Source organism: Pseudophryne corroboree, chromosome 4 (genome assembly GCF_028390025.1).
Source record: "Pseudophryne corroboree isolate aPseCor3 chromosome 4, aPseCor3.hap2, whole genome shotgun sequence".
Taxonomy (NCBI): domain Eukaryota; kingdom Metazoa; phylum Chordata; class Amphibia; order Anura; family Myobatrachidae; genus Pseudophryne; species Pseudophryne corroboree.
The window spans coordinates 386176298-386203457 of NC_086447.1; the positions used below are offsets into that span (position 1 = coordinate 386176298).

Here is a 27160-nt window from a genome sequence, read left to right on the forward strand (position 1 = left end):
ATGCAAAATGATGTATGTTGGCATGACCACAAGAATAGTCAAAGTACAGATCATGGAGCACATGAATGCTGAGGCTGATCTAGCAAGATTTAGACAGATAACAACTGTAGCTAGGCATTTTCTTCACAAACACTCAAAGTCCCCCCAAGAACTCAAATTCTTTGGTCATGAAATGCTAAGAATGGGTATCAGAGGGGGAGACATCTCAAGGGAACTTCAAAAACTAAAAAGTGAATGGATCTTCAAGCTTAGCATGGTGGCCTGAATGAGAACATCAATTTCAGTGTCTTCCAACATAAACATACTTTTTAAGTCTAACAATTTGGCCTTGGATGGCCATAATAAGAGCATCAATCATAAGGTCCTCCAGACAGTATAAATTGCACCTTTTTGAGTCCTCTTTTCATCATGGATCGAATCATCATTCCAATTATAAATCAGATACTCACAATTTTCTCTCAAGATGTTATTTAACTCGTATTTCCTATGTAGGGCAGGGCCCAGCATTTCATGCGCCCAAGGCTCATACTTATCTAAAGTCCCAAGAAAAGGGAAACAGATAACTATTGGACCCATGGATACTAGAAAATATAGATATATGGATACAGGAAAATTTGGATCCATGGATACAAGAAAGTATTGATCATCATATATAGTCCCGTTAAGAGCATACCTTTTTAAACTACTGTATCAGTTTACTAGTGACTCACGTACATACTGCTTCCAACATGACTTTGTGGAAGGGTACAGGACAATAAAAACCTCATTGTACACATATACTCACATCTAAATTATAGCTCATTACAGCTTGACTACTACACATTGATACACTTACCTTCAGTATCCTCCGGCATCCTTACGTTTATATTTTTTACAATTAACCTTTTCATTTATAACTATATGGAACAATAACCACACACTGATATACTTACCTCCAGATTCCTACTGCACTGGAATGCACAGTGGTGCAGTTACCATACTTGATATAACTATATATAAATAGGTACTCTATTTACATTTATTACAACTACAGAATTTATTATTAATAACAGTTTCACAACTGATATTTAATACGTAGATATGCTTAAGAAATTTATTATTATGTAATCGTATAATAATTACATTATCATCCATAGTGCTAATAATATAAGATACTTACTATATTAGGGAATTTACCATATTAGTTATAATGGACACTACCAGAATGTCTGTCATGACAAATGGTAATGTCCCATGCATTATATGACGTTGCCAGTATTATCTTAATTTCTCTAACGTCCTAAGTGGATGCTGGGGACTCCGTAAGGACCATGGGGATTAGCGGCTCCGCAGGAGACTGGGCACAACTAAAGAAAGCTTTAGGACTACCTGGTGTGCACTGGCTCCTTCCACTAAGACCCTCCTCCAGACCTCAGTTAGATTCTTGTGCCCGGCCGAGCTGGATGCACACTAGGGGCTCTCCTGAGCACCTAGAAAGAAAGTATATTTAGGTTTTTTATTTTCAGTGAGATCTGCTGGCAACAGACTCACTGCAGCGAGGGACTAAGGGGAGAAGAAGCGAACCTACCTAACAGGTGGTAGTTTGGGCTTCTTAGGCTACTGGACACCATTAGCTCCAGAGGGATCGACCGCAGGACCCGACCTTGGTGTTCGTTCCCGGAGCCGCGCCGCCGTCCCCCTTACAGAGCCAGAAGCACGAAGAAGGTCCGGAAAATCGGCGGCAGAAGACTTCGGTCTTCACCAAGGTAGCGCACAGCACTGCAGCTGTGCGCCATTGCTCCTCATGTACACCTAACACTTCGGTCACTGATGGGTGCAGGGCGCTGGGGGGGGGGCGCCCTGAGGGAAATAAATAACACCTTGGCTGGCAAAATATACATCATATATAGTCCTGGAGGCTATATAGATGTAAAATTACCCCTGCCAGTATCACAGAAAAAGCGGGAGAAAGTCCGCCGAAAAGGGGGCGGGGCTTCTCCCTCAGCACACTGGCGCCATTTTCTATTCACAGTGCAGCTGGAAGACAGCTCCCCAGGCTCTCCTCTGTAGTTTTCAGGCTCAAAGGGTTAAAAAGAGAGGGGGGGCACTAAATTTAGGCGCAATATATGTATACAAGCAGCTATTTGGGGAAAAATCACTCAGTTATAGTGTTAATCCCTGCATTATATAGCGCTCTGGTGTGTGCTGGCATACTCTCTCTCGGTCTCCCCAAAGGACTTTGTGGGGTCCTGTCCTCAGTCAGAGCATTCCCTGTGTGTGTGCGGTGTGTCGGTACGGCTGTGTCGACATGTTGGATGAGGAAGGTTACGTGGAGGCGGAGCAGAGGCCGATAAATGGGATGTCGCCCCCTGTGGGGCCGACAACAGAGTGGATGGATAGGTGGAAGGTATTAACCGACAGTGTCAACTCCTTACATAAAAGGCTGGATGACGTAACAGCTGTGGGACAGCCGGCTTCTCAGCCCGCGTCTGCCCAGGCGTCTCAAAGGCCATCAGGGGCTCAAACAACGCCCGTTACCTCAGATGGCAGACACAGATGTCGACACGGAGTCTGACTCCAGTGTCGACGAGGTTGAGACATATACACAATCCACTAGGAACATCCGTTACATGATCTCGGCAATAAAAAAATGTGTTACGCATTTTCTGACATGAACCCAAGTACCACATAAAAGGGGTTTTATTTTTGGGGAGAAAAAACAGCCACTGTTTTGTTCCCCCATCAGATGAATGAATTAAGTGTGTAAAGAAGCGTGGTTTCCCCCGATAAGAAACTGGTAATTTCTAAAAAGTTACTGATGGCGTACCCTTTCCCGCCAGAGGATAGGTCACGTTGGGAGATATCCCTTAGGGTGGATAAGGCGCTCACACGTTTGTCAAAAGGTGGCACTGCCGTCTTAGGATACGGCCACCTTGAAGGAACCTGCTGATAAAAAGCAGGAGGCGATCCTGAAGTCTGTATTTACACACTTGGGTTATATACTGAAACCTGCAATTGCCTCAGCATAAATAGTGCTGCTGCAGCGTGGTCTGACACCCTGTCAGATAATATTAATACGCTAAGACAGGGATAATATTTTGCTAACATTGAGCATATTTAAGATGTTGTCTTATATATAAAGGATGCACAGAGGGATATTTGCCGGCTGGCATCCAGAATTAATGCAATGTCCATTCTGCCAGGAGGGTAGTAGAAACCTGGCAGTGGACAGGTGATGCTGCATTTAAAAGGCACATGGAGATTCTGCCTTATAAGGGTGAGGAATTGTTTGGGTATGGTCTCTGGGACCTCGTATCCACAGCAACAGCTGGGAAGAAAAAAATTTTACCTCAGGTTTCCTCACAAAAGCCTAAAGAAAGCACCGTATTTTCAGGTACAGTCCTTTCGGCTTTAGAAAAGCAAGCGGGTCAAAGGCGCTTCCTTTCTGCACAGAGGCAAGGGAAGAAGGAAAAAGCTGCACCAGTCAGCCAGTTTCAGGATCAAATATCTTCCCTCGCTTCCTCTGAGTCCACTGCATGACGCTGGGGCTCCACAGGTGGAGACAGGTGCGGTGGGGGCGCATCTCGGGAACTGCAGGGATCAGTGGGCTTGCCCACAGGTGGATCCCTAGGTTCTGCAAGTAGTATCACAGGGATACAGGCTGGAGTTAGAGACGACTCCCCCTCGCCGTTGCCTCACATCAGCCTTGCCTGCTGCCCTCGGAGAAAGGTAGTACTGGCGGCAATTCACAAGCTGTACTTCCAGCAGGTGAAATCAAGGTACCCCTCCTTCAACAAGGCCGGGGTTACTATTCCAAAATGTTGTGGTACCGAAACCAGACGGTTCGGTGAGACCCATTCTAAAATTGAAATCCTTGAACACTTATATACGAAGGTTCAAGTTCAAAATGGAATCGCTCAGGGCGATTATTGCAAGCCTGGAAAATTTCAGCGTATCACTGGACATCAGGGATACTTACCTGCATGTCCCTATTTACCCTCGTCACCAGGTGTACCTCAAAATTGTGGTACAGGATTGTCATTACCAATTCCAGACGTTGCCGTTGGTCTGTCCCTGGCACCGAGGGTATTTACCAAGGTAATGGCCGAAGTACTTATCCCGTACTTGGACGATCTCCTTATAAAGGCGAGGTCCAGGGAGCAGTTGTTTGTCGGAGTAGCACTATCTCGGGAAGTGCTACAACAGCACGGCTGGATTCTGAATATTCCAAAGTCACAGCTGGTTCCTACGACGCGTCTACTGTTCCTGGGTATGGTTCTGGACACAGAACAGGATAAAAAGGGTTTCTCCCGGAGGAGAAGTCCAAGGAGTTGGCGTCTCTAGACGGAGACCTCCTAATACAAATACAGGTATCGGTGCATCTATGCACGCGAGCCTTGGGAAAGATGGTAGCTTCTTACGAAGAATTTCCATTCGCCAAGTCCCATGCAAGGATCTTCCAGTGGGATCTGTTGGACAAGTGGTCCGGGTCGCATTCTCAGATGCATCGGCGGATAACCCTGTCTCCAAGGGCCAGGGTGTCGCTGTGGTGGTGACTGCAGAGTGCTCATCTTCTAGGGGGCCGCAAATTCGGCATACAGGACTGGGTCCTGGTGACCACGGATGCCAGCCTTCAAGGCTGGGGGGCAGTCACACAGGGAAGAAACTTCCAAGGCCTATGGAAAAGTCAGGAGACTTCCCTACACATAAATGCTCTGGAACTATGGGCCATTTACAATGCCCTAAGTCAGGCTAGACCCTGCTTCAACACCGGCCAGTGCTGATCCAGTCAGACAACATAACGGCGGTCGCTCATGTAAACCGACAGGGCGGCACAAGAAGCAGGATGGCGATGGCAGAAGCCACAAGGATTCTCCGATGGGCGAAAAATCATGTGTTAGCACTGTCAGCAGTGTTCATTCCCGGAGTGGACAACTGAGAAGCAGACTTTCTCAGCAGACACGACCTCCACCCGAGAGAGTGGGGACTTCATCCAGAAGTCTTTCAAATGATTGTACACCGTGGGGAAAGACCACAGGTGGACAGGATGGCGTCCCGCCTCAACAAAAAGCTACAAAGATATTGCGCCAGGTCAAGGGACCCTCAGGCGATAGCTGTGGACGCTCTGGTAACACCGTGGGTGTACCAGTCGGTGTATGTGTTCCCTTCTCTTCCTCTCATACCCAGGGTAATGAGAATAATAAGAAGGAGAGGAGTAAGAACAATACTCATTGTTCCGGGTGGCCAAGAAGAGCTTGGTACCCAGAACTCCAAGAAATGATCTCAGAGGACCCATGGCCTCTGCCGCTCAGACAGGACCTGCTGCAGCAGGGGGCCTGTCTGTTCCAAGACGTACTGCGGCTGCGTTTGACGGCATGGCGGTTGAACGCCGGATCCTGAAGGAAAAGGGCATTCCGGAGGAAGTTATCCCTACGCTATTTAAAGCTAGGAAAGAAGTGAACGCAAACCATTATCACCGCATATGGCGGAAATATGTTGCGTGCTGTGAGGCCAGTAAGGCCCCAAAGGAGGAATTTCAGCTAGGTCGCTTTCTGCACTTCCTACAAGTCAGAGGTGACTAGGGACCTAAAATTGGGTTCCATTAAGGTCCAGATTTCGGCTCTATCGATTTTCTTCCAAAATAGAACTGGCTTCACTGCCTGAAGTTCAGACTTTTGTTAAGGGAGTGCTGCATAGTCAACCCCCGTTTGTGCCTCCAGTGGCACCGTGGGATCTCAACGTAGTGTTGGATTTCCTGAAGTCGCATTGAGTTGAGCCACTTAAATCCGTAGAGCTACAATACCTCACGTGGAAAGTGGTCATGCTGTGGGCCGTGGCGTCGGCCAGGCGTGTATCAGAATTGGCGGCTTTGTCATACAAATGCCCTTATCTGTATTTTATATGGATAAGGCGGAATTGAGCACTCGTTCCCAATTCCTTCCTAAGGTGGTATCAGTTTTTCATGTGAACCAACCTATTGTGGTGCCTGCGGCTACTTGGGACTTGGAGGATTCCAAGTTTTCTGGACGTAGTCAGGGCCCTGAAAAGTATATGGTTTCCAGGACGGCTGGAGTCGGGAAAACTGACTCGCTATTTATCCTGTATGCACCCAACAAGCTGGGTGCTCCTGCTTCTAAGCAGACTATTGCTCGCTGGATCTGTAGCACGATTCAACTTGCACATTCTGCGGCTGGAATGCCGCACCCTAAATCTGTGAAAGCCCATTCCACGAGGAAAGTGGGCTCTTCTTGGGCGGCTGCCCGAGGGGTCTCGGCTTTACAAATTTGCCGAGCTGTTACTTGGTCGGGTTAAAACACTCTTGCAAGAGTCTACAAGTTTGATACCCTGGCTGAGGAGGACCTAGAGTTTGCTCATTCGGTGCTGCAGAGTCATCCGCACTCTCCCGCCCGTTTGGGAGCTTTGGTATAATCCCCATGGTCCTTACGGAGTCCCCAGCATCCACTTAGGACGTTAGAGAAAATAAGATTTTTCTCACCGGTTAATCTATTTCTCGTAGTCCGTAGTGGATGCTGGGCGCCCATCCCAAGTGCGGATTGTCTGCAATACTTGTATATAGTTATTGCCTAACTAAAGGGTTATTGTTGAGCCATCTGTTGAGAGGCTCAGTTGTTATCATACTGTTAACTGGGTATAGTATCACGAGTTATACGGTGTGATTGGTGTGGCTGGTATGAGTCTTACCCGGGATTCAAAATCCTTCCTTATTGTGTCAGCTCTTCCGGGCACAGTATCCTAACTGAGGTCTGGAGGAGGGTCTTAGTGGGAGGAGCCAGTGCACACCAGGTAGTCCTAAAGCTTTCTTTAGTTGTGCCCAGTCTCCTGCGGAGCCGCTAATCCCCATGGTCCTTACGGAGTCCCCAGCATCCACTACGGACTACGAGAAATAGATTTACCGGTGAGTAAAATCTTATTATATATTAATACTTACCTTATGAATATGTTTATTAAGTTCTGCTTATAAATGTTGTTTTCTATAATGATATAACTCAGATATTAACGGGACAATGTAGATGTATATGTCACACTCACTTCTTTCATGCCCACTAGGGTCGCTATCGGATACACTGTTACTTTTCACTCATTACAGTCACTGCACTCTATTAGTAGCACAATCATGGCAGCTCCCATCTTTAATAATTTCATTATCACATTTATTCCAACAATCGCTCACACAGTCACTTTTATTTATCTCACTTTTCTTCTTGTAATTTATAATGCACTCCTTGCAACACATATATTGACAGGTTTCCATTATATTTGGATCAATAACACGTGTCACTACACTCATCGTCACAAGATACGCACAGTAGCTCTTTACATCCTATATATTCACAAATTATTCTCTTGTATTGAGACATCCATAACAGTATATAACTACAGTATACACAGATATGCACTTGCGTACTCATATTGTGGATTCACATATGACTGGTTATCGCTGTTCCCATTGCCGGACATGTTTTAATTTTCAATAGGAAGTATCATAAGTTCACTATAGGTTAAGAGCCTTTCTATGTCTTACTTTTACTATCGATATTTTATATACACAGATACTATAGTACAGAATAACAACACATAAGATATCAATTTTATCATGCAGCACGGACTTAGTCAATATAAACATAACAGTAGGGGCACTTCTATAATCACTAAAAATATATATATTTCTCTTTTGTCCTAGAGGATACTGGGGTCCACATTAGTACCATGGGGTATAGACAGGCCCACTAGGAGCCATGGGCACTTTAAGAAGTTGATAGTGTGAGCTGGCTCCTCCTTCTATACCCCTCCTACCAAACTCAGTATAGAAAATGTGCCCGGAGGAGCCGGTCACGTTTGGGAAGCTCCTGAAGAGTTTTCTGCATTTATTTTCTTTTTTATTGTTTTCAGGCATGTCTGGCTGGCATCAGACTGCCTGCTTCGTGGGACTTGGGGGGGGGGGCAACCTCCATAGGGTTAATGGTCCCATTCCCCGCTGACAGGACACTGAGCTCCTGCACGCCGCCACCCCTAACAGAGCCAGAAGTCAGAAGATTGGTGAGTAGGTGGCTGGCGTCCCGGTTAGCGGGTCGCCGGCTGTAATAGTGGCACAAGGGTAGGAGCGCAGCACTAACATGCAGGCTGCGTTCCAGGCTTCAGAGGCACTGCAATGACCTCTGTGAGGGGTGAGCTGAAGCCACTACTGATACCCACACTGGTAGTGCACTAAAGGGGTTTTAACCCACTGTAGAACAGAATAATGAACTCAGCCAGTATTAAAAAACCCGGGAAGACCGCACGCCATTAAGGATACGGGGCTTCACTCTGAGCAGATCCAGCAGCTCACCAGCGCCATTTTCCCTCTGCAGCTATACACAGGCAGATTGACAGGGAAGCGCAGCTCCTCCACAAGGACTCCAGATCACCTCAGCAGTACCAGGGGGTCATAGCCAAGGGGGGGGGGGGGAGCAATATTTGGTGTACTAAGCCCTATTAAGGGTACTTAGTTTGCGACCCAGCTAAACTTGTTATTTAGCTATAGGGGCGCTGTGTAGCTGGCTCCATTATGCTCTGTGTCTCCCTAGGAGGGCTCTGTGTGTGTTTTTAAGTGTGTCTGGGTGTTCTTTCACATTTACTATGTCTGGGGGATCACTACCGTGTACTCAGGATAGTACACATTCTCAGGCTAGTGGATCTGAACCAGTATGGTTAGATTCATTAAAAGGGATTATTTCAAATATTTTGAATAAATTATCCCAAAATGAGAAGAAGACGCAATACTTAAGGCAATCTGTTGATGACCTGATGAATAGAAATTCAGTGGTCATTCCAGCATCTCAGACCCCTGCCATCTGTCCACAGAAGCTACTTTCCCTGCATCTAAGGAATTAAATTCCCTATTTGAAGCAACTTTGGTAAATCCTGACAAGAAGTTTCAGGTCCCAAAACGGTTACTCACATCCTTCCTGTTTCCTCAGGATGATAGGAAAAAATGGGATAACCCACCGATAGTTGACGCATCGGTTTCTAGGCTGTCTCATAAGATAGTTTTACCTGTTCCTGGGGCAGCTTCCTTGAAGGATGCTGCAGACCACAAGATTGAGACCACTCTCAAATCTCTACACAGCTGCAGGGGTGGCCCAGAGACCCACTATAGCTTGTGCATGGATCTCTATGGCAATTGCAAAAGTGGTAAGGTAATCTAATTGATGGGTTAGATTCCTTATCCAGGGGGGAGATAATTTTACTCTTACAACATATACAGGATTCTGCTAACTTTATGGCGGAGGCCATAAAGGAAATTGGTTTACTTAATGCACGTACCACTGCCATGGCAGTGTCAGCGTGCAGGGGCTTGTGGCTATGCCAGTAGACTGCGGACGCAGATTCCAGGAAAGGCGTGGAAAGCCTACCTTTCACAGGTGAAGCCCTTTATGGAGATGAACTGGATACGTGGATATCCAAGGCTACGGCGGGTAAGTCTACATAGCTTCCTTCCACAATTCCCCCGGCTAGAAAATCCTACACTGCTCCGACTCTGCAGTCCTTTCGGACAGCGAAGTTTAAAAACAAAACCAAAGGTTCTTCTACGGCCTTAAAAGGCAATAGAGGTAAACCCAAAAAACCAGCAGCTGCAGGTTCACAGGAACAGAACCCCGGTACTGCTTCCTCTAAGCCTTCAGCATGATGGTAGTCCGCACTGCCTGGAAGACAGGCAGGTGGGAGCCCATTTGAGTTTCTTCAATCACATATGAGCAACGTCATGCCAGGATCCCTGGGTCAAAGATCTTATAGCCCAGGGCTACAGACTGGAGTTTCATGAACTCCCACCTCACAGATTCTTCAAATCAGGCTTACCAGCTTCTCAAGAAGCAAGTATGACTTTACAGGAAGCAATTCAAAAACTGGTACAGACTCAGGTCATTGTTCTAGTTCCACTTCAACTGCAAAACCAGGGTTATTATTTCAACCTGTTTGTAGTTCCGAAAACGGATGGTTCGGTAAAGCCCAATTTAAATCTCAAGTCGTTGAACCCGCACTTACGGGTGTTCAAGTTCAAGATGAAGTCTCTGGGAGCGGTGATCTCAGGACTGGAAGAGGGGGAATTCTTGGTGTCTCTGGATATCAAGGATGCGTACCTTCATATTCTGATTTGGCCGCCTCATCAGGCTTATCTAAGGTTTGCCTTACAGGACTACCAGTTCCAGGCCCTGCCATTTGGCCTCTCTACGGCACCGAGGATGTTCACCAAGGTAATGGCAGAAATTATGTTTCTCCTCCGCAAACAGGGAGTGAACATAATACTATACCTGGACGATCTGCTGATCTAGCTCCATCCAGGGAGAGGTTGTTAGTCAACATTGCCCTCTTAACCCGACTATTCCAGGATCACGGGTGGATTCTGAACCTACAAAAATCCCACCTGGAACTGACACGGATGCTTCAGTTCCTGGGGATGATTCTGGATACGGAGGCATCAAAGGTATTCCTTCCATTGGAAAAGGCATTGGTGATCCAGTCAATGGTGCGGGATGTTCTGAGACAAACCAGGATATCGGTGCATCTATGCATTCGCCTTCTGGGAAAGATGGTAGCCACTTACGAGGCACTACAGTACGGAAGGTTTCACGCAGGGCCCTTCCAGCTGGATCTGTTGGACAAATGGTCTGAATCGCATCTTCACATGCACAAGAGGATCCATCTGTCACCAAAAGCCAGATTTCTCTTCTGTGGTGGCTTCAGACTTCTCACCTGACCGAGGGCCGAAGGTTCGAGATTCAAAATTGGATTCTGCTAACCACAGACGCAAGCCTCAGAGGTTGGGGAGCAGTCACCTAGGGGGAACAGTTCCAAGGAAAATGGTCAAGTCAGGAAGCTATTCTTCCAATCATCATTTTGGAACTAAGGGAAATATACAACGCCCTTCTACAGGAATTGCATCTTCTTCAAGATCAAGCTATTCAGGTTCAGTCGGACAATGTGACGGCAGTAACCTACATAAACCGACAAGGTGAAATGAAGAGCAGGGCAGCAATGTCAGAGGTAACAAGGATTCTCCTCTGGGCAGAAAGACACGCTGTGGCGTTGTCCGCGATCTTCATTCATGGAGTAGACAACTGAGAAGCAGACTTCCTCATCAGACACTACCTCCACCCAGGAGAGTGGGGCCTTAACCTGGAGGTGTTCGGGTGCTTGACACGTCGGTGGGGAATGCCACAAATCAACATGATATCCTCTCGTCTCAACAAGAAGCTCAAGCGGTATTGTTCCAGGTCAACCCATGGGTCTGCCAGATGGTGTATGTGTTTCCGCCACTCCCATTGATCCCAAAGATTCTAAAAAGGGAAAAGGTTCAACCAATTCTCAAGGGTCCGGACTGGCCAAGAAAGGCCTGGTATGCGGATCTACTTGAGATGCTCCTAGTGGACCCGTGGCCTCTTCGCGAGGACCTTCTCCAACAGGGGCTATTCGTCTATCAAGACTTTACCACGGCTACGTTTGACGGCATGGGGGTTGATTGTCAAATTCTAGCCCGAAAAGGGATCCCAAATAGGGTTATTTCAATCCTGATCCAAGCCAGAAAGGGGGTAACGTCTAAACATTACCACCGTATTTGGAAAAAATACGTCTCTTGGTGTGAGTACAGGAAATTTCCTGCGGTGGAATTTCAACTGGGACGGTTTCTCCTTTTTCTGCAGTCAGGTGTGGCTGTGGGCCTACGTTTGGGCTCCATAAAAGTCCAGATTTTGGCCTTTTCCATTTTCTTCCAGAAACAATTGGCTTCTCTACCTGAAGTTCAGACATTTTTTAAGTGAGTTCTGCACATCCAATCGCCCTTTGTGCCTCCTATGGCACCTTGGGATCTCAATGTTGTGCTTCAGTTTCCTGCAATGGGAATGGTTTGAGCCTTTATAGGACGTTGACGTCAAGTTTCTTACATGGAATGCCGTCACGCTGTTGGCCTTGGCTTCTGCGAGGCGTGTCTCGGAGCTGGGGGGCGTTGTCTCACAAAAGCCCATATTTGATTTTTCATGAAGATAGGGCTGAACTCAGAACTCGTCAGCAATTTCTTCCAAAGGTGGTGTCTGCATTTCATATCAACCAACCTATTGTAGGTTCGGTGGTTACCGACACCTCCGCTACTTCAAAGTCCTTGGATGTTGTGAGGGCTTTGAAGATCTATGTGAAGCGGACAGCTCGTCAGAGTAAATCTTACTAGCTGTTTGTTCTCTATGATCCCAATAAAATTGGGTGCCCTGCTTCAAAGCAGACTATTGCACGCTGGATCAGGCTTACTATCCAGCGTGCTTATTCCATGGCAGGTTTGCCGTGTCCAAAATCTGTACATGCTCACTCTGCTAGGTCGGTGGGTTCTTCCTGGGCGGCTGCCCGGGGTTTCTCGGCTTTACAACTCTGCCGAGCAGCTACTTGGTCATTCTACAAGTTCAATACTTTTGCCTCTGAGGACTTTTAGTTTGGTAAATCAGTTCTGCAAGAACCTCAGCACTTTCCCACCTGGTTTGGGAGCTTTGGTACATCCCCATGGTATTAATGTGGACCCCAGTATCCTCTAGGACGTAAGAGAAAATAGGATTTTAATTACCTACCGGTAAATCCTTTTCTCGTAGTCCGCAGGGGATACTGGGCGCCCACCCAGTGCTTAGTTTCTTCCTGCACTGTTACTTGGTTAATTATTGTTGGTTCAGCGGTTGCTGTTCCTGATTTAAAGTTTGGTTAGCTTGGCTTTCCTCTAGTGTGTGTGCTGGTTCGGAATCTCACCACTATCCTTTTATATCCTCCTCTCAAAGTATGTCTGTCTCCTCGGGCACAGTTTCCTAGGCTGTGTCTGGTAGGAGGGGCAAAGAGGGAGGAGCCAACCCACACTATTAATTTCTTAAAGTGCCTATGGCTCCTAGTGGACCTGCCTATACCCCATGGTACTAATGTGGACCCCAGTATCCTCTATGGACTCTACAGTATCCTCTACCAGTAGGTAACTAAAATCCTATTTTTTTTTTTTTAATCATGGGCATTCACACAATGCGTTGACTCATTAGCACCTGGAATTTTTATTTATATATATATATATATATATATATATATATATATATATATGTCAGCCATTAGTCAGTGATCCAGTCTGTGGAAACACTCCCTTTGTCGAGCTCACACCTTTTGAAGGTGAGGGAGTATACATATCCACATCACTTACCGGACACTCTATTCACTGATGGAATTATTAAGAAATTGTCTATGTATAACATTTTTGAAAGATCTTATGTAAACGATTTTTTATGAATATTTTGTTATGAAATATTTTATTCTAATTGGCCTTGGGCCATTTGTTTGGGTGACTTTCTGGTGAGGGGTTATCCATTTTAGGAACCCAGAAAATCCTGCACAGTATAAGAGATACCCATTGGGAAGGACTTCCGTCAAATCTATACAATCAATACAGCGCACTCAGGAATTATTTTTTCTGGTCTATGTTAATTTGAGATTTGGCAACGGTGATCTCACCTGTAGTGCTGCTTTTCTTTTGAGCGCAAGATAAAGATATTTGTGTTTTTTATATATATATATATATATATATATATATATACAACCACACACGCACATTATTCTAGCTAACAAAATAATTTAATACATATGAACTAATCAGTTTGAATTATAGAATTAACATCCTATATTAATTTCCTATTTTTAATTTCATATACCAAATAGGTTTCCTCATCTGAATTTCAACTATTTACATTTCTGTTCTTTTATATATGTAAGATCCCTCATCTGAACTTGATTAGAATCTGAATGTCTTTAATTTAAATTTCTCAGGGCTATATATACCGTAATTTTTTTTATTCCCAAAAAATTTATATGCTTAGATTCCCATTTCATGAATTAAGATTGTGGAACTAAGTCATATTAAAATTAAGATAGCTGAACCCAGGCAAAGTTAACATTGCGGAACTAAGGCATTTTAAAATTACTCCTCTATCTAACTGATAATCAGATCATTTGAAAAGGAAGGTAACTAGTTACTACATTCATAATAAACTAATAAATGCTTTCAAATGCAGGTGGTTCTATGGAGTAAGGAACCGGATACTGATATGGCTACTGATTTGTTTGTTTGCTGTAATATAACTCAGAAATGGAAACAAAATTATCTGCAATCAGCAAATAAACTACATCGGTACCCTCCCTATATCAAGTCAAAGATCAGCTTTACTTAATGAGGTAATTATGCATCCAATTAGCCACTATTTATACTCGTTCATGCTGCGATGTGACCAAGCACTCGTGAAACATACGTCATCGGCTACAGGCAGGTGCTATTTCCGGGTACACGTGATGGATTCACGACCCGGCGCCTAAGCTGGAGCTGCTCCCTGCACGGCACTCTATAAACTTCCAGCGGCACAATGCTACTTGCACTACGATACAGCAGGTATTCAGGAGTGGCTCTCTCTTAGAAACGCTGCTTACCTTCTCTGCAATGTGATTACACAACAGAGGAGGAAGCGAGCGGAGTAAAGACAGCAGAAGTCACTCACACTTTATCTTTCTTCTGTCTCGGCGTGTGCAGCTTTCCACACTCATTGTCTCCATTCACTGTCCGTAGGCACATGGGACAACAGTAGAAGGGGAATCCCGCCCATAGCGCCGGGACACACTTTTTTGAATTTACTCTATTGTGCTACCCACCACATATTGTAATACAGGTTGAGTATCCCATATCCAAAAATTCTGAAATACGGAATATTCCGAAATACGGACTTTTTTGAGTGAGAGTGAGATAGTGAAACCTTTGTTTTCTGATGGCTCAATGTACACAAACTTTGTTTAATACACAGTTATTAAAAATATTGTATTAAATGACCTTCAGGCTGTGTGTATAAGGTGTATATGAAACATAAATGATTTGTGTGAATGTAGACACACTTTGTTTAATACACAAAGTTATAAAAAATATTGGCTAAAATTACCTTCAGGCTGGGTGTATAAGGTGTATATGAAACATAAACGCATTCTATGCTTAGATTTAGGTCCCATCACCATGATATCTCATTATAGTATGCAATTATTCCAAAATACGGAAAAATCCTATATCCAAAATACCTCTGGTCCCAAGCATTTTGGATAAGGGATACTCAACCTGTATTGCAGTTTGATGCTAGCTTTTAAATGGCTATACTGTACATCAGCTATCTCCTGTGATAGATTCAAGAAGTGCCAATTCAGGTATACTGCAATTTATTTATATGGACATTGTTATTCATAGGAAATTTGATATAATCTAATGAGATGCTCAAAAAGTTTTTTCCTGATGCAGTTGCTAGAGGTGCCAATTCTAGATAATTCAGTTTATTGAGATATCAATTTATATGCACAAATTGATTTAAATATTGATAGACTGTTTATAATATTATTATTATTATTATTAGGGCCAGAAGTGTGATATTTGTATCAGTATAATACCATTGCTGCCCAAAAAATTAGAGTACAGACACTTTAATAATATATGTTTCTTTATTACTACTGCATTGATACAGTGTCAAGTACTTTGTTTAAAAACTGTCGAGAGAGCAGTTTGATATGCAACAACAAAATTAATTTTTAATAACTATGTAATAAAGTTATATAACTGTATCTTTATAACATCCCCACTGCTGAAAATAGAGCTGTGGCAGCTGAGATCATTAGTGTCTAGATAATTTTTTTTTATATAATAGCATCTACGTTTTAGTGTTGCTGCCAGATTGACTAAGTGATAATTCTATGTTTTTTTTATTTTTTTTTATAGCCATTACTGGGGAATTATGTGACTAATAACAGATATCCTTCATAAGCAACCACTATATGATGCTAAAATAGCAGAGGTATACATTTATTGTTTACAGGAGTTATAGGCATCGATTATTCTGTAAACAAAAGACACAGTTGAAGGTACAACATCACCATTTGTATATTTTTGATTATTCTGAGTTATAACTGTCATGTATTATATCTTCATGAGAAAATCCCTCCTGGGATAGAGATTTACAATAGCTAATATGTGATAATTACCCTAATTAACATACACTGGACAAGTGTCATGCAGGTAGCTGCACAAAACAGGCTGATCAGAGACCACAATTTATTAAGAAGGATTTCAATAACTGAGTAATTTCAGCCTGTACAAACACTTTTATTTTTTATATTTTCACTTATGCTTATTTATAATAGGACTGTGTCCCTTTGATATACCCAACCTATGCTTTATAGGAGGTACTTGACCACCTTCTTGGTCAAATAGACATAGGGAGAACACAGTAACCAACTATACTAAAGGGAAGAATTGCCCTACTCTAGCAATTATTGTAACAGAAAGGAATAGGAACGTAATCTGAGCTAATTTATTTTTTACTTTAATCCCAGGCTGACAAACACTCATCTATGTCATGCCTATTGTAAAAACATTCTTTTAAACATAGGAGAATAAAAGTTAAGTTTTAATATCACTCACAATACACAATGCAAAAAGAGTGCGCCAGAAAGGAAGCCTTCTTAGGCTTGGGCCCACTAGTGGTCTTGCCAAACCCCCTAACCTTGATACTGTACCTTGCGCACCTCCAACCAAATTTAATAATCACTATAGATTTATATCTATGAAAATTCTCCCGTCATATCGGTTGGTTATAAATTAGATAGCATTACCCTACATACCTGTGCATAGTCTACAAGGCTAGATGCCTCCCCTACTACTGCCAGTATAGTCCCTAGTCTGGTTGGTTCCTCGGCTGATTGCATCATGATTCGCTGGCCCAAATTATGTCCGGATAATGAAAGTCCCCAATGATTAGTACCTCCCCCAGCCTTGTAGCTTTCTCGATTTGCATCAAGAATTGTGCTTCCCCAGTCACACTAATATCAGGCGGTTTATAACAGTTTATAAAAAGTTTTTTGTACTTTTCTTTCCCATAGAAATTTCAACCCATAATGTCTCCACAATATCTCCAGTTCCCTCATAAATACCCTCATTTAAGTACAGTTTTAGAAATGGTTTAACATAAAGACATACACCACCCCCTCTTTTAATAGCCCTGTCTCTCCTGAAAAGAGTATAACCCTCCAAGTTAGCAACCCAATTGTGGGAATCATCCCATGTCTCCGTGATACCTATAATATCGTATTGTTCCTTCATTAAGTATTTCTAATTCCGTATTAGATATATAATCGTTAAGTAGACTATTTACTTGGCTTTGGGGGTGTCAGTAGCGGTCACTGTTATTGACTTTAATGCATTTCATTTGCATTGATGTGTGAAAATTGAAGTGAAAATTTGGGACGCAATGTAAAGTAAAAACTCAAATATGTATGCTGACATAAAAAAATAATGGGATTTGTTGTCAGACCCCCAATTACACGAATTGTGGTCATTAAAAATTCTAGTAATTTCTTACCAATGGGTTGCAAGTCTGGGACAAGTAGTAGCCATTCCACCCCTAGGTCATCATGCGAATGCACCACCAGCGCTGCCCTTGCTACGATCTTGACTAGCCCCATCACAGATACCATTAGTATTATTGCATTTGAGCATAACATATAGCAGCGCTTACTGTCTGGTGCAGTATATTGCTACCGTCCCTAAATGTTCAGTTGTATTAATAACCATAAATTCTTGCTGCTTATTTTCAAGTTTCTAAAAGTTGGGAAGTTTAGCACTTCTTTACCCAAATTTGAGATTACACTAGAGTATACTTAACTTTCTTTTTTCACAAGTTTTAGTGCTGTGGTCCTGAGCTGATGACATTTTTATATTATAGCACATTAAAGTTCTTAAAAATGAAAGGTGAGAGAAAATATGCAATACATCATCCAAACTCAAATGTTTGCTGATATGGATACCATTTCCCATTATTGTCACAGCCAGTTTCTTACAGTTTGACATTTATATTTATTATGGGCTCATCTAATTTAACATGGGCTGCTTGGAGGTACTGTAATTGCAAGTATATTGTTAGATCTATTAAGTTTGAATGCAAGGAATTTTAATAAATCACTTTAGAATAAGTTATTTAATGATTAAACTTTTCCTAAAGGAAAAATGCCTAATGCCCTTGTGGGGAGACTTTTTTTTCTTACTGTGGTATGGTGTTACCAGTGGTACACTTAAAACATCTTTAAACTTGTATATAAGTACATTTAAAATCTGGAAAAGAATAAGGTTCCATGTAATACTTTACAATTTAAGTGTTGTAGTTCACATTCCTCATAATTATTATTCAGCCCAACCCAATCCACACACCATTGCATAATGATTTCACAATCATCATCCCAGCTTTCTGTGTTCCACCTAGAAACTCAATCAGTGCAAAATTTTACAACAATTGTACTCCTTCCTATTGGTATATGGTACACTTTAGAAACATAGAAATTGACGGCATATAAGAACCACTTGGCCCATCTAGTCTGCCCCCTTTTTAACCGTATTGTTACCTCAAACCCTATTTGATACTTATTTCTTTGTAAGGATATCCTTACGTCTATCCCATGCATGTTTAAACTACTCTACTGTATTAACTTCCACTACCTCTGATGGGAGGCTGTTCCACTTGTCCACTATCCTTTCTGTGAAGTAATTTTACCTCTGATTCCCCCTGAACCTATCTACCTCCCAGTTTTACTGCAAGTCCTCATGTTCTAATACTTCTTCCTTTGAAGAATCTCTCCCTCCTGTACTTTGTTACAACACTTGATATATTTGAAAGTTTCTATTATATCCCCTTTCCCTTCTCTGCTCCAAACTATACATACTGTATTGAGATATTTTAATCTTTCCAGGTAAGTTTGGTGATGTAGGCTATGCACCATTTTAGTTGCCCTTCTTTTTGCAGTCTCGAATGTATTTATATGGCCTCCAGAATTGAACACAGTATTCTAGATGAGGCCGTACCAATGACCTATACAGTGGCATTATTACTTCTTTCTTTCTGCTGCTGATTTCTCTCCCAGTACAACCAAGCATCTGACTAGCCTTCCTCATTGCTTTGTTACATTGCTTACTGTCCTTTAAGTCATCTGAAATAGTGACTTCTAGATCCCTTTCTTCCTCAGTAGTTTCAAATATAGTGCCATTCATACTATATTTAGCCTGTTGATGGCTCTCATTAGCCCCTTGTTGTTCCTCTGGAAGGAGAGACAGCAGCAGAGCATAGTTGGGGGTACATGATCACACAGTGTTATCTCTCTGTGTGTGCAGTGAGCCATAGCCTTTGCTGTTATCGCTAGGGTGCTGTGACTGAGGGTAAGAATTTTCTTAGTAATCTTTAGTTAAACACATTTGTTTAATTAGTGTATCTGTTGTCTGTAATGATTTGACAGACACAATAAAGGTATGGAAAACAGCACAGCCAATAAATAGAGGTAGGGCCTACAAGTTTCATGCAGTCCGGTGTTCACAATAAAATAAAATCTAATACACCAAAAAATAGTTAGCAGCATATTCTCATGCATCCCAAAAAGAGACAGATGCTTATTGATGAATTCATGCAAGGTCAAATTGCATTTGGATTTTATCGCATAACCACTTAACTATTTATTTCGCCGAAAACCACTCCGAAATTGTCATTTTTTTATGAGTGAATTAAGTGAAGAACATGACTTTAACCCTATCCCACATTATTTTAGTTAAAAAAAAGCAAAAAAAAAATATTTTTTTTTCATTTAAAAAAAAAAATTCCCAAACATCGAGACTTCGATCGGGAACATTGCTACTATCGCAGCTTTCAATTTGAAAGCCTGGACAGCCTGCAGGTATGTAGGGGGGGCCAGGGGGTGGCTTGGGAGGGTTCATTTACTCTCCCCAGTGGCTGCCATTGTCTGCAGCCGCTGGAGGGGGGGATCCTGCCGTGCTGACCGATCAGTGATCGTCAGCACGGCAGACACAGGGGGAGAGTGCAGGGAGGCAGAGGGACCTTCCAGTCCCTCTGACAGCAGCAGCAGAGGGAAGTTTATTTTCCCTGCCGCTACTAACACTGTCTATCTGACTGGTCGCATCCTGTGCGACCAGGTCAGATAGAGCACTTGCAGGCATGGTTGCATCTGATGCGACCATGCCAGGCAAGTGGTTAAGGATCTCAATAATCACAATAATCATGTATATTGTGCTGAGTGAGAAGAAAATAAATATCACAGTGAATAGTTTTGCAGGTAGCAATGTTAGTAGCAATACATACATTTCCTAAAATATAATTATATTAATATTGTTACTAATGTTACATAGAAATATTGTATCTCCCAACAAGCATTTAAGCATAGATATGTCTGTATGTGTGAAGCTAGGCACGACCTTTGGGTTGAACCCAGCTGGCTTCCAGATATATGCCAATGTGAAGTTGCTGTTGATGCTTATTGGTTACTAAAGTCCTCAAAACACAATGTCTCTACCACCAGCAAATACATTTTGGTGATCTGTCGTCAGGTAGCCCTTTGCTTCTACCTATACACAATTATTAGTATTCAAATGATAATATTACATTTGTGTAGCATGGATTTTGGGCACTTAAAGGCCTATGGATTCTTCATGAACCCAAAGAGAAGTACGCTATATTAACTGTGTTAATATTTCCAAGGACTAGTTAAAATATTACAAAGATTGACATATAATTAGCAACATAGTTTCAGAAATAAAATTCAATAAAATAAATAAAATTAGCACCACTCGCAATGAAACTTTAAGCATGAACTGGTGGGAAGGAGATTGCTTAGAAATTGATGGAACACCTGAGCATCTCTGCTTCTTCTGGGAAGCAAAAATACAGTAGCTCATTGCTTCACCAAACATTTTATCTTGCCAGCAAGCTGCTCCTGGGCCACCACCTTTGGTTTTAACTCTTTCAGTACCAAAATTAATCGACACAGCCTTGTTTAGAAGGGAAACAAGCAGGGTACCTCAGATATCTGCTGGGAGGCTAGAAATATGTTCCTTATCACTCCTATGGACAGTTTTATGGATTTGTCAAGAAGGAGAATCACCTGGGAAAATGTCCCTCGAACTCTTAAACTCATAAAACGGTCTGAGGTTTTTGAGGGTATGCCCTTCTTAATACATTTTTGTCACCTATGTAGTCTCATGGGATGTAGTTATATGACCAGGGTTCAGGAGGCCACGGGTCACAATACCGATAGCTACATCCCGCCCCCCTCATAATCCCGACAGTCGTCATTCCGACTAACAGGTACTATTCCCACAATAGTATAGGCGGCACTCACATGATGTACCTGGGTCCCACTGTTTTCTGCCAGTTTTGAGCTGATGGCACTGCTGGACATCTTCTTATTTCAAAGGGAAATACTGTAAGCAGTAAGCATGCTGTCTCCTTGGCCGATCACTGCATCTACAGTCCTCCACGTTGTCCATTTCTTTGTGCTTCAATCCTGGACATCTTCCCTTGAAATCGGAAGATGTCCAGCAGTGTCATCAGTTCAGAACTGGCAGAAACCAGCGGGTCCCAGGTATATCACTGAGTCCGTCTGGAATTACAGACAGAAGGATATGCGCAAGCCTACATCCATAAAAGGTCTATGGTTAGTTCTCCAAGATGTTTGGAACAACCTCCCTGCCGAGTTCCTTCAAAGACTGTGTACAAGTGTACTTAGAAGAATTGATGCTGTTTTGAAGGCAAAGGTCGGTGGCACAAATATTGATTTTGATTTAGATTTCTCTTCTGTTCATTCACTTTGCATTTTGTTAATTGATAAAAATAAACCATTAACACTTCTATTTTTGAAAGCATTCTTACTTTGCAGCACTTTTTACTGCCTAAAACATTTGCACAGTACTGTATATTTATATAGATGCACAAGAACAAGGCAGCATTCGAAGTCTGATACCAAGTGAAATTCTCCCGAAACGTTGATGGGGTGAAAATACCACAAAATGATCTTTTCTTTTGCTAAAATTAGTTCACTTGCTGTCAGACTTGGAATGCCGCCTCATTCTTGTGCACCTGTAAGTTGGGTTGTTATATCCCGGGAGGACATCCAAGATTCCATGTGTGGGGGTTACACTGCCCTGTGTGAGTGCTGGGTCTGGATCATTGTGTGTATGTATGTGCATATATGTGTGTGTGTGTGTGTGTGTGTGTGTGTGTGTGTGTGTGTGTGTGTGTGTGTGTGTGTGTGTAAAACCATTAAACATGGTGGTTAATGGGGGAATTATTTAACTAGAACTGAATACTTGACTAGGCATCTGGTGGGTACTTGATACCTGAGGTAGGCTTTGCAAAAGATTCCCTTGTGTAACAAATCCTTTACATCCTGTTATGTACATCCTGCACTTCCGTACCGCCATTCCATTTTATATATCTTTTCCAGGCAACTTACGTGACATCTTGCCTGGAATGTGTCTCTGTGACGGTATAGCTCACAGAAGTGAAATGTGCCCATGTATATAAAATATCGTGCATTGCTTATGAAGTTATTGTTAGGGACTCTTAGTATAATTAGTGTGTGTGTGTGTGTGTGTGTGTGTGTGTGTGTGTGTGTATATATAATTTTATTTTTACTTTTTTTTTTTTTTTTTAAGTTGCTGAACTCATGGACAACTGTGTTTTATTTTTTTAATTGGAAAACTATATGTAAACATGGTTTTGCCATGCCGTTATATACACTTAATTATTTTCTCCGCAACCTTAGATGTGACTTATATAGATTTGTTTGGGTTACGTAAATCGACTAATATATATGATACCATTTTAAGGACTGTATTTAAAAAGGGACAATTTTATTACTGCATGTGAAAGTGACTTAAGCAAATAATTCTGTACCCAAACAAGTGGAAAACATTTTGGACTTGACCATGCATATTTTAAATCCACAAAATTAGAAGGATTTCATGATAAACTACGCGACAATATTAATGTCCTAGCGATTAGCTGTCATAGTCTATTTCAGTCATGCTCTTTTGCCAATAAAAATGTTCAATTCCATCAACCCTGTTTCTAAGGACAACTAAACCCAGAAATGTTCATATGATCTTTGGAGCATAGGCAAAGTACATGGTTCAGTGTTAATATGTGCAGTCCCTCTGCTATTGCTTGCAAAAGTAGTCCCAGCTCCAGAGGTGGGGCTGCAGCTCAGTTCAAAATTCAAATAGGGGAGCCACACCAACTGCCAGTGAGGTCAGTTTGAAATGACAGTTGGTGTGGCTCCCCTATTTGAATTGACCTGCAGCCCCTTCTCTGGAACCGCCACTGGTCCCAAAATCTGGTTTGGAGACTGCCATAATGGGCAATTTGCCATGATCGGAGCTTGGCCCCTATAGCTAGGCATGGTACAATGGGTTACCTTCTAAATTCTATTTCAGTACCTGTAAACATTTTGCAAACCATTTTTTACAAATACCTCCTACCAAATAGCAAAAGTTAACACTAATATGCAGCTTATTTTTACCAATTGGGTATATGAAGAAAACATGTTTTAAAGGTGTTTTTTAATCTTTTTTTTTGCAAAATCAGACTCATTTATTTGCTTCACTATCTGAGAAGTCCCACACATTTGCTTAATGAATAAGTAATGAAAATTTCCTGTGATGCTGATATGCTGTGTATGTTCAACAATATGGGACTGATTCTTGAACATGCTCAGTGTGTAGTTAGGAGTACACAGATCACCAGGGAATCCTGTAGCCTGAGGGAATATCTTGTAATGTATATTATAGCCTGCCAGTCAACTATTTTTTCTGGGAAACTAAGGTGGAGAACTCCAGCAGAAACTGGGCACTTTGTATGGACTTTAGCACATTAGAAAGTGATTGAAGAGACTTTACATGAATAAAATCGCTAGTCTTATTTTCACTGGCAACCTTTTTGTTTTTTAAACATCTTAAAACTCCTTTACAAGCCAAAAGCAAGAATGGATTTATTAAAATGATAAGTTTTTCATTGATTTGTTGTGGAAATTTTTAAAGCTTTGTTGTCCAAAGATTTCTAAGTAAATATAAAATAGTGTTTTGGCTCTGTGTTTACTATTTTGGTCCGCTGCTTTGTTGCTGATAGTTAAACTGTTGATATCCACAAATAATGAAATGTTAAATCTACCCTCAGTCTGTCATTTTACAAATACCCTACTGTGTGGCTTCGACATAAAAGTCCAGCAATGTTGTGCAAACACTCTAATGGATTTAATGAGGCATTGTGTATGAACAATTTGAAGGGCAAATGAAAGTGTTCTGATCACAAAAGCTGTCACTTCTGATTTGATTAAGGAAGCATGTGTAATTTGCAAACCTTCACACTGGACAGCTTGGCACTTCCTGGTAGGAGTAACTTCTCAGGATAGATGCTGCGCTGAGTCAGACTGCTTTATGCAGTTACTGATTTGGGTCACACTGCTTCAACTGTCCCCTTGTGAATTCTCTGCTCAATACTGCTGTCCAGTGGGGTTGCGTAACTTAACCTCAACTGCAATTTCCTAACCAAGAAATTCCAGCCGCACATTTTCCTAGATTTTCTTAGCAATCCTGCTCTGTTTACTTACACTAGACAAATTGACTGTGGCAATCCCTTCATCCTGATGAACTTTTCCCAGACTGATTTTCTTGTTATGACAGTGTTCATTCTGTGATGCTATTTAATATTCTATTCCCTCAGCATGTGGGACTTTTATTTGACTGTCCTCTCATTCTTACATACAGGCAATTTTATTTACAGACAGATGTTGACTTAATCAAAGGAATCCAAATAAGAGTCGTACTTGCCTACTTTTGAAACTTAGTTCCAGGTAGATTATAGTCAGAGTGCACATCGCGCCATTGAGGGGACGTGCTTAAATCCACTTATGGGCATATTTATTGCCACTAAGGGGTGTGTCCTACAGATGTAGATGAAACTATAGTACTAAAGAGAAGACATGGCTGCTGCCACTTGATAGATCTGTGGAGATCTCGGGTATATACCACACGGTGCCCAGCATACAACCCTCATACCCATATAATGCCCATAATACACCCCCATACCCATACAGTGCCTACAATACACCCCCACATACCCTCACAGAGTACAAATACCCCACACACAGTGCCCAGCATACCTTCCATATACCCACACAGCGCCCAGCATACACTCTCCCATACAGTGTCCAGCATACACCTTCCTGCCCCATACCCACACAGGGCCCAGTATATGTCCCCCATACCCATAGTTACAGGCATACACACATAGTGCAGTAAACAGATATACCTGTAGAATAGCCACACAGTATCTGTATTAGCCTCTGATAAGTAGCAGAGAGCAGGGAAATCTGGAGGCGATTACTGTTCTCACTTTAGGAGGGCTGCGGCCATGTTCCCAGAGTCCTATAATAGTAGACGCTTCTCTGTAATATGCTCACCATCTGATGGTCGCAGTCAGCATCAGCTGCACATAACTATGAGTTTGCTCTCACCTGATTCAGATTATTAACGTGTTAGCTGTACGGCGACAACGACAACTGCTGGGCAGGTGATTCCAGAACTTTTAAGTAATTTCCAGGGTAGTGGGAGACTAAACCATGGACCGGGAGTTTCGTGCAGGATGCGGGAGGGTAGGCAAGTATATTTAGAATTTGATGGCATAGGTTACATTAACCGTTTAATGCCATTGGTGACTTTCAGCATGTGTCCAGTAGAGAGACATCTATAATTTAAAAAAATATAAATTATTTCATATGTAGTAATTTACTTGTACAGATTAAGTTTTGTATAACAAATGCATCCCTGGATTTTTCTACCCCATACAGCATGTCTATGTGGACTTGACATTCTGTATGACATCTGAGCAGTGTTGCTTTGCATTGTTTAGCTGACTTTACTTTACCTCTAATAAACTAGTGTACAGTATGGTTGTTGTTGTTGTTGTTGTTGTTGTTGTTGTTGTTGTTATTATTGTCTAAGGTAAAAGGAATAGTTCCACCATGAAGAAAATAGGCCAAACTAGCAGTATGCACAGGTTTTCCTCTGACCACATGTGGGGAGTGGACTATTATGCTATGGTGAGCATGTATTTCTCCAGGTTAGTGTTTTGTAGAGTTGTAGGCATGAGACTGACCTGCTGTATTGTCAGAGAAAAAGAAAATAGCAGTGCCTCCGTTTTAACATCTTTATGGAAGTGTCTAATCCATCTGACAGAAGAGAGGCCATCTCAGGGGACTGAGTAACTCTCCTATGCAGAGAAACGGATGATCTGCAGAGTGATGGGGCTGGAGGCAAGCTCTCCCTTGATAGGCATCATTTTTTAGCAGTTGCTCCCCAGCACCCCCTGAATAAGCCACTGATTGGAGGCAATGGGAATATTTTGAACAAGGTAGTCAGTGCCACTCAGCTCAAAAAAGCTGCATGTATTGCCAAAGTGGACGCCACCAGTTGCACTGCTATACTGTATTTGGCAGTGTGAAGGATTTAATTATATTTATTGAAACAAGTGAGATATAGCATAATTTTCGTATAGGAACCTAAATATAATACTAATAGAAGTCCTTTTGTACTAAATATCTAATTGATAGTAGAATAAATCCTTTTGGCGCTTTCCCAAAAGGCTTTCAAAGCAATTTGAAGGTCATGCAACACAGACTGTAAATGTTGCTAGTCATCATTCTGTGTGTCCAGACTGCTGCATTATAACTTCTTCTGTAGTGTAAGAAAGCCAAAACTACAGCCATTTATACAAAGCAGTGGGGTAGGGTAGTCCATAGATGGCAAGCAGAGCTACAGTATGTGGCAAGGGATGCATCTATTGTAGCATCCCGGCGGTCGTGATGCCGGTGGTCATGTGACCAACTCCGGCATCCCGACACCACTCAGAAGATAATGCGCCGAAATCCCGAAGGTAAGTATTGGGGTACCTGTTAGAGTTAGGGCCAGGGAGGGGACAAGGTTAGAGTTAGGCACTAGGAGAGGTTAGGGTGGCGAGGGGTAAAAATACTTATCCCCTCTGACGATGGGATGCTGCTGTCGGTCATGTGACCACCATCATCCCGACCAGCGGTATTTCATAGTGAACACGGTAAGTAAAGTACTACAGTATATAAAGTAGCAGATTGACTGTGTTTAAATTCAAAATTTTCAGTTGGGGAATGGAACAAAATTAAAACAATTGATGTATTGGTAAGAATAGGAAAAAAGCTAACTATGCCGCAGTCCACTAATAATTCAGTTTGTCTC

The 27160-nt window shown here is 42.3% G+C and overlaps 1 protein-coding gene across 3 annotated transcripts in view; it reads left to right on the plus strand.

Annotated features, from left to right (window-relative positions):
• MCPH1 (microcephalin 1) overlaps positions 1 to 27160 on the plus strand; it is a 774602-nt gene that overhangs the window by 570156 nt on the left and 177286 nt on the right. Inside the window, exon 13 of one of the 3 annotated variants that reach the window (XR_010175987.1) lies at positions 15785 to 15927. The exons of the other annotated variants lie outside the window; for them this stretch is intronic. The gene's annotated coding sequence lies outside the window, so the exon portion shown is untranslated. The remainder of the gene's footprint in view (positions 1 to 15784; positions 15928 to 27160) is intronic. 3 annotated transcript variants of the gene reach the window in all.